This window comes from Erithacus rubecula (assembly GCF_903797595.1).
Source record: "Erithacus rubecula genome assembly, contig: SUPER_W_unloc_4, whole genome shotgun sequence".
Taxonomy (NCBI): Eukaryota; Metazoa; Chordata; class Aves; order Passeriformes; family Muscicapidae; genus Erithacus; species Erithacus rubecula.
The window spans coordinates 514,726-523,729 of NW_027636323.1; positions in this window are offsets into that span (position 1 = coordinate 514,726).

The following is a 9,004-nucleotide window of genomic DNA, read 5'->3' on the forward strand; positions in this document are numbered from 1 at the left end:
AGCAGGACGGGAGACCTGCGGAAATCATCGGCTTTCTCCTCTCCCTCCGAGAGAGGTAATATGAGCTTTTAGTTCAGGAGCCTATTGTCTCGTTTCAGAGTGGTGAACTCCTAGCTTCTGCTACGAAAGAGTTCTCTTTAAAATGGGAACTCAACAATCTAAAAAATGGGAAACTGCACTCTCAACATGGAGAGATGCTTTGGCAGAATTAGACTGCAACGTGGTTCTTTCCTCTGTAACTTCTCCTAAAAAGCCTCTGGTCGGGGCTGTCCCCTGTGCAGCGTGCTGTTCCCCTAAGGACTGTGTTTTGTTCGCATGCACTTTCCAGGGAAATCGTATTAAGTGCGGCAATGCGGGAGCTGGGCGCAGCGGGAGGTGAAGGTGCGGGTCGCATCCTCCCCATCCACGCAGCCGGGGACAGTTGCGTCCCCCTTAAGGTGCCTCTGCCTGATCCCTGCACCTCCACCGTGGCTGATCTCAGTGTGGCGGCAGCGGGGGGAGCGCGTTGGTGCCTGGGCCCGACATTGTGGGAGCGGGGGCTGATCCCTGCCCTGCCACCACTGCTGCGGCCGTCGCTGCTGCGAGTCAGGTAGCGATGGACATGATCGCAAGCTGCCAGCTCCAGGCCATGCCATCGCTGGGTATGGGGGTTAACCCCCAGGGCCTTGGCAGCTGTGAAGTGTGGCAGACAGACATCACACACATTCCTAGTTTTGGTTGCCTCAAATATGTTTATATAAGCATTGACACATATTCAGGTGCTGTTTATGCCTCTGCCCATACAGGAGAAAGGGCTGTGCATGCCAAACAACACCTAGTGCAAGCCTTTTCAGTGCTGGGGATCCCTAGGGAAATCAAGACCGATAATGGCCCAGCATATACATTCAAGGTGTTCCTTGAGTTTTTCCAGCGGTGGGGAGTGGAACATAAAGCTGGCATCCCCCACTCCCCCACAGGCCAAGGTGTGATTGAGCGTGCCCATCAGATGCTCAAGCAGATCCTGGTAAGACAGAGCAGTTCAACTGTGTGGATGTCTCCACAGTAGAAGCTCTGCAAAGCCATGTTTACTACCAATTTTCTAAATTGTTAATTTGAAAATATGAGTCCACCTGTGGCACATCACTTTTACAGTGGTAATCAGTTTCAATTGTCCCAACATCTGCCAGTCTTGATTAGGGACCTAGAAACCTGGGAAACCAAACGCCCCTATGAGCTTGTTACCTGGGGCCATGGCCAGGCCCTCGGTGGATTCCCCAGAAGTGGGTGAAACCTTTTGTTGCCAAGCATCCATCTCTAGCAGACGGGGATGAGAATCAAGTAGCCATTGCTTCAAAAAGAAGATGCCGCCGGAAAGAGGAGAGAAGACCTTCCTAAGAGATGGGTACAGAAACTTTTAACATGCTTTAAAAATGTTTGTTTATTTCCTTTTATAGAAAAACTGATGCGTTTCTTTTAACTTTGTTAAACAAAAAAATGGGGAGGTAGGCAACTGCCCTCCGGTACGGGCCCAGGTCTTGTGCTAGTATCCCCAGAGCAATCCCCTGCTTTTCATGAGAAAAGAGAAAGAATGGTTTATTAATGTCTGGAAGTCCCAGGGCTGGAGCTGACATGAGGGCCTTCTTTAGTCCATTGGAAGTCTCTGTTTCCTTCCGTAATCAAGGCATATAGGGGTTTGACTAAGACCCCATAATTGTATATCCACAGTTTGCACCACTCCATCATGCCCAAAAAGGTTCTCAGCTCCTTTACTGTCTGGGGTTTTGGGGTTTGGCATATTGCTTCCTTGCAATCCCATCCAAAGATTCTCTGTCCAGCACTAATCTCATAGCCCAAGTAGGTAACTGTTTGCCTCACCGTCTGGGCTTTCTTCTGGGATACTCGATACCCCTGTAGACCCAAAAAATTTAGGAGGCTTACCGTCCATTCCACACATGCCTCGTGAGTTTTGGTAGCTATCAGGAGGTTGTCCACATACTCTAACAGCTGTCCTTCTCCTGATGGAGCTTCCCAGGACTCTAGATCTTTTGCCAGCTGTTCTCCAAATATGGTAGGGCAGTTCTTGAACCCCTGGGGCAGTACACACCATGTGAGCTGAGTTTTACGTCCAGTTTTGGGATTCTTCTATTCAAATGCAAAAATTTTCTGTCTGTCTTCATGGAGAGGAAGGCAAAAGAATGCATCCTTCAAATCTAAAAGAGTAACCCAGGTTAGTTCAGGTGTTAAACAAGTTACCCAGGTGTAGGAGTTGGCAACCACAGGGTATAAATCTTCAGTTATCTTATTAACAGCTCTTAAATCTTGTACTAACTTGTATGATCCATTGGGCTTTTTCATGGGCAAAATTGGAGTATTAAAATCAGATTGAACTCTTTTAATAGTCCTATTTGCAAAAAGTTCTCAATCACTAAACTAATCCCTTATCTATCTTCCTTCTTTAAGGGATATTGCCTAACTCTAACTGGTTGTTTCCCTTCTTTAACACAGATTTGTACTGGTAGAGCATTCTTTGCTCTCCCTGGTATATTAGAGGCCCATACCCCAGGGAACACCTGATCCGTTATTTTCTTAATAATTTCTTCTTCATTTTCAACTTCAATTTCTTTGGTTATTACCATTAAACTTAACAGTTTCACATATTGCTGATCTTTCCCCTCCAAACTAATTTCCCCCTTTTTGAATATTATTTTTGTTTCTAATAGTTCCAATAGATCTCTACCCAAAAGTGCTGATGGAGCATTAGGCATATATAAAAAGCTGTGAATTCCCCATTTTTTCCTCAAGTTTATATTTCAATGGTCTACAAAAATAGGCTTTTTCAGATTCACCAGTTGCCCCATTTACCATGACATAATCATCTGTTATTGGTATTAAGGCTTCATTCAACACCGAATATGCTGCCTCTGTGCCTATTAAAAACTTCATTTCTTTTTCTTTGTTCCCTAGTTTCATTATAAGCAGAGAGTCTCCTAGGGTAAGATGCTGTCCTGGTTTGAAAGGACAGGTGTCTGCCAGTAAGGGCAGAAGTTTTCCTTTGGAATAGAGACTTTGGTTCCACTCCCCTCCCCCAAGTATTATGATTGTTTGAATCAAGGACTCTGAGGCAGAGATAAGGGGGGTGGGAATAACAGGGTTTTTTTACTAATATATCTAACTATATAAACAGAAAACAATAACAGTTAAAATTGCTAACAGAACGAAATAAGTAACTTGGTGTCAGTCCCTTTAGATGCAAGCACGCTGTCTCTGTGCTTAGTCCAGAGCCCGGATCTGCCAAAAAGGCAAGCGGGAAACGGAGGCAGAAAGGAGGGGTAAGGGGCAGCAGCGGCCACGCCGGTCCCGGGCGGGAACGGGCTGCAGCGGCGGCTCCTCGCTCACCGTGTGTGTCTGGGTGATTAGCTGTGTCCGCAGAGGCAGGAGGCTGGAACGGGGCAGATGCAGGGCAGGTGATCGCAGAGGGTCTGGCTTTCCTGCGCTCGGCCACGCAGCTGAAGATCCCAGGCGTCCTCCTCCGAGCTCGCCGGAAACGCGAGTGCCCTCCTGGAAGCCTCAGAGGCCCCTCCAGGGCCGTCCCCACCCACCCCTTTGTCTGGACTCATTAGGGACCCTGGGTGTAGCCCGGCCAGTTTCATTGGCATGATAATGGGAAAAAATCTTTCAATTGACACAGTAACAGAAAAAAAAACTCAACCCCCAACATTATCCACCCCGAATTTTTTCCATACCATCATGCCGCATCATATTGAAACCTTTAAATTATATACATACATGTAGTTACAGGCACAGTATCATATATAGTTTACCCTAGAACAAGGTCCCCTTGGGGTATGCATCGGGTCTCTCCATCCTTTTGCATCACTCACCAAGTGCAACCTGGTCCTTGAGCGAAAACCACCCCACGAACAGGATTGTCTTTGCTGGAAGCAGACTTCACCCAGACAGTTTTCCCTAACATGCCTCTCAGGTGTACCGCTGGAACCTTATCTCCATCTGCTGCTCCCAAGGGCTTTGACTGGGCAGGGCCTGCTCGGTTAGTGGAACCTTGGGTATTCACTAACCATGTGGTCTTTGGTAGATTGATCTCCCAGTTCTTGAAAGTCCCCCTACCAAGTACCTTTAAGGTGGTCTTAAGCAGACCATTGCACCGTTCGACTTTCCCAGCTGCTGGTGCATGGTAGGGAATATGGTTCACCCACTCGATGCTATGTTCTTTAGCCCAGGTGTTTATAAGGCTATTTTTGAAATGAGTCCCATTGTCTGACTCAATTATTTCAGGGGTACCATGTCGCTAGAGGACTTGTTTTTCCAGGCCTAGGATGGTGTTCCGAGCAGTGGCGTGGGGCACAGGGTAGGTCTCTAACCATCCGGTGGTGGCTTCCACCATGGTCAGCACGTAGCGCTTGCCCTGGCGGGTCTGAGGCAGTGTGATATAGTCAATCTGCCAGGCTTCTCTATACTTATATTTGGACCATTGCCCCCCATACCACAGGGCCTTCACCCGCTTGGCCTTTTTGATGGCAGCGCACGTGTTACAGTCATGAATAACTTGAGAGATGCTGTCCATGGTTAAATTCACCCCTCGGTCTCGTGCCCACTTATAGGTGGCGTCTCTGCCCTGATGGCCTGAGGCATCGTGGGCCCATCGAGCCAGGAACAGTTCCCCCTTGTGTTCCCAATCTAAGTCTATCTTTGAGACCTCTATCTGTGCAGCCGGATTTACTTGCTTGTTGTGCCTGTGTTCTTCATTAGCCTGACTCTTGGGAACATGGGCATCTACATGACGGACTTTCACGGGGAGCTTCTCTACCTGAGTGGCAATGTCTTTCCACTCATCAGCAGCCCAGATTGGTTTTCCTCTACGTTGCCAGTCAGCCTTTTTCCACCTTTCCAGCCAACCCCACAGAGCATTGGCTACCATCCACGAATCAGTGTAAAGGTAGAGCTTTGGCCATTTCTCTCTCTCAGCAATGTCCAAGGCCAGCTGAACAGCTTTGAGTTCAGCAAGTTGACTCGATCCACCTTCTCCTTCGGTAGCTTGTGCAACCTGTCGTATGGGGCTTTATACGGCAGCTTTCCACTTTCGGTTCATCCCCACAATGCGGCAGGAACCGTCGGTGAAAAGGGCGTAGCGTGTTTCATTTGCTGGCAGCTGGTTGTACGGTGGAGCTTCTTCAGCCCAGGTCACTTGCTTCTGCTCCTCTTCATCAGCGAGACCAAAATTTTCACCTTCTGGCCAGTTCGTAATTATCTCCAAAATCCCAGGGCGATTTGGGTTACCAATACAGGCGCGCTGCGTGATGAGGGCAATCCACTTGCTCTATGTGGCGTCGGTGGCGTGGTGAGTAGAGGGAACCTTTCCTTTGAACATCCACCCCAGCACTGGCAGTCGGGGTGCCAGGAGAAGTTGTGCTTCTGTGCCAATCACCTCTGAGGCAGCTTGAACTCCTTCATAGGCAGCCAAGATTTCCTTTTTTGTGGGAGTGTAGTTGGCTTCAGATCCTTTGTATCTTCTGCTCCAGAATCCCAGGGGTCGGCCTCGGGTCTTACCAGGCACCTTCTGCCAAAGGCTCCAGGACCGACCATGGTTCCCAGCTGCAGAGTAGAGCACATTCTTTACCTTTGGTCCTGTCCTGACTGGGCTAAGGGCTACTGCATGAGCGATTTTCTGTTTGATCTGGGCAAAAGCTTGCTGTTGTTCAGGGCTCCAATGGAAATCGTTCTTTTTGCGAGTGACCTGGTAGAGAGGGCTCACAATCTGGCTGTACTCAGGGATGTGCATTCTCTAAAAGCCGATAGCACATAGAAAAGCTTGTGTCTCCTTCTTGCTTTTTGGTGGGGACATTGCAGTGGTCTTATTGATGACCTCAGTGGGGATTTGGCGCCGTCCATCCTGCCGCTTCACTCCCAGGAACTGGATCTTTCGGGCAGGTCCTTTGAGTTTGCTCTTTTTAATGGTGAAACCGGCTGCCAGCAAAATCTGGATGATCTTCTCTCTTTTCTCAAACACCTCCATTGCTGTGTTCCCCCACACAATGATGTCATCGATGTACTGCAAATGTTCTGGAGCCTCACCCCTCTCCAGTGCAGCCTGGATCAGTCCGTGGCAGATGGTGGGGCTGTGCTTCCACCCCTGGGGCAGTCGGTTTTAGGTGTACTGCACGCCCCTCCAGGTGAAAGCAAACTGAGGCCTGCACTCTGCTGCCAAAGGAATGGAGAAGAATGCATTTGCAATGTCAATGGTGGCATACCACTTTGCTGCCTTGGACTCCAGCTCGTACTGGAGTTCCAGCATGTCCGGCACGGCAGCGCTCAGCAGTGGAGTCACTTCATTCAATGCCCTATAGTCCACAGTTAGTCTCCATTCTCCATTAGATTTTTGCACAGGCCAGATAGGACTGTTGAAGGGTGAGTGGCTCTTGCTGACCACCCCTTGGCTTTCTAGATCATGGATCATTTTGTGGATGGGGATAATAGCATCTCGATTTGTCCGGTACTGCTGGCGGTGCACGGTCATGGTGGCAATTGGCACCTGTTGCTCAGTCACTTTCAGGAGTCCTACTGCAGAGGGCTTTTCTGACAGTCCAGGCAAGGTGTTCAACTGCTTAATGCTCTCTGTCGCTACAGCAGCTATTCCAAAAGCCCACCTGAACCCGTTTGGGTCTTTGTAGTAGCCGTTCCTGAGGAAGTCTATGCCTAGAATGCACGGTGCTCCTGGGCCAGTTACAATTGGATGTTTCTGCCACCCCTTCCCTGTCAGGCTAATCTCAGCTTCCAGAAAAGTGAATTCTTGTGATCCCCCCTGTCACCCCAACAATGGAAACAGGTACCTTCCCCACATGTTCTGATGGTATCAGGGTGCATTGTGAACCAGTATCAACTAACACTTTATGTTTCTGTGGCTTTGACGTGCCAGGCCATCGCACCCACACTATCCAATAGATCCTGTCATCCCATGCCTTTCTCTGGCTAGAGGCAGGGCCCCTCTAGCTTTGGTTATTATTTCTTTTTGGGGCATATATAGTGGAGGTTCCTTCCAGGGGATTTGACAGAACATCCTCCTTGCTGTAATACCCTGCACCTTGCTTGTGGGAGGTTGAGGCTACCTTTATTTTAGTGCGGCTCCCTCGGTTAGCATTTCCCTCCCTGAGCTGACGCACCCGTGCTGCCAGGACAGAAGTGGGTTTCCCATCCCATATTCCCATGTCTTTCCCATGGTCTCGCAGGAAAAACCACAGGTCAGCTCGTGAGGTGTACCCTCTCTTCCTAGCTGGGGGACGTGAAGCTTTGACTTGGGGGCCTGTGACTCGTACTGGTGCTATGCTGATCTTCCTCACCTCCTCAATTCTCTCTATCATCTCCTCCCTCATATCCCTCATCCTATCTTTGACCTGTTGGAGGTCCCTGGCCACGGCAGAGACATTAGCCTGCATTGGGCCATTCATTATGCTCTCGAAATTTCTGAGTTTGTTGGCAACAGAACACACTGTCTCTGGACTGTTATTGGCATTAATCATTGCTATGTAGGTGGTATATTGAGATGGACCCAAGGTTGCCAGATTCCATAACATTTGCCCTGTGCTCTTGACCTTGTCAGGGTCATTGTCATGCTGTCCATCCCTCCCAAAGAGTACCTCTAATACTGCTGTCTCTCTCAGCTGCTGGATCCCTTCCTCAAGGGTCTTCCAGCGCATCCTACGGTGGTGCTCCTGCATTCTCTCTCTGTGTACAAACTTCTCTCTCACACTCATTAAAAGCCGGTCCCAGAGGGAAAGGAGGCCTTGCTCCCTTACGAATATCTGGTCCACACCTGAATCCTGGGCCAAGGATCCCAAATTCCTGGCCTCAGTTCCATCCAGTGTAACACCTGTTCCCGTAAGGTCCCAGACCCGGAGTAACCAAGTTGTAAAAGGCTTACGGCCCCGCTGAGCAATGTCTTTACGCAGGTTACGGAGACTATCGTATGACAGAGACTCGGTGACAATCTCAACCTCTGGCTCCCTTGCTGGTTGTGAGGACCCTCCTTGCTGATCCCCATTATCTAAGTGCCTCGTTTTAATCTTAGATTTCCTAGTTTCCACAGGAGCAACTGCTGCTGGCTGTGGCTGCTCCTGTGATCCAGCTGGAACCTGGACAGATACAACATCTACGGGTTCCACTGCAGCATCATCTGACTCTCCCTCTTTAGGGCAGGGTTTCTCACCAGCTGGAGAAAAATACTCCTTCATCATCTGGCTATGCTCCTTCAACATCTGACTCTGCTCTTTCAGCATTTGGCCTATATCCTTCACTAGAGCCCCCACCCACTCTGAGTGGCTCATTTCTGCCGTGGGCTGTGGGGCAGCATCAGGCTCTGGGGCAGCATCCCTAGTCCCTGGGGCAGGCTCTGGGGCAGCATCCCTAGTCCCTGGGGCAGAGGCAGGTTTTGGGGTAACATCCCTAGTCTCTGGGGCAGAGGCAGGTTTAGGGACAACATCCCTAGTCCCTGCGGCAGAGGCAGATTCTGGGGCAGCATCCCTAGTCCCTGGGGCAGAGGCAGGTTCTGGGGCAGCATCCCTAGTCCCTGCGGCAGAGGCAGGTTCTGGGGCAATATTCCTAGTCCCTGGGGCAGGTATCAGAGTTGTTGTCCAAGCCAATATTCCCTTGTTTCTGAATGCTAAGTAGAACAAGCCTACCAGCAACACCAGCCACTGTATAATAACACTGGCAATTAAAACAGATCTGAAATCCTTGAGAACCAGTGGGGTAGCCTCAAAAAACTGGGTGATGGGTTGGGAGAAAATTTCCCTTGCACTCGTTATCTCACAGTAAGTACCATTATTGAAATAGCCCCAGAAACACGCAGTTAGAGTACGATAGCTCCGGATCTATGCAACCGCTTCCCAGAAAAAATTAAAAACCCATGAATTCCTGACATAATCAATCCACGAAACCAATCGGATAATAGCCACAGCAATCTTGGTGAGGGGGCCCAAATTCAAAAAAGGGCTTGCAAATGGGAGGGAGATGG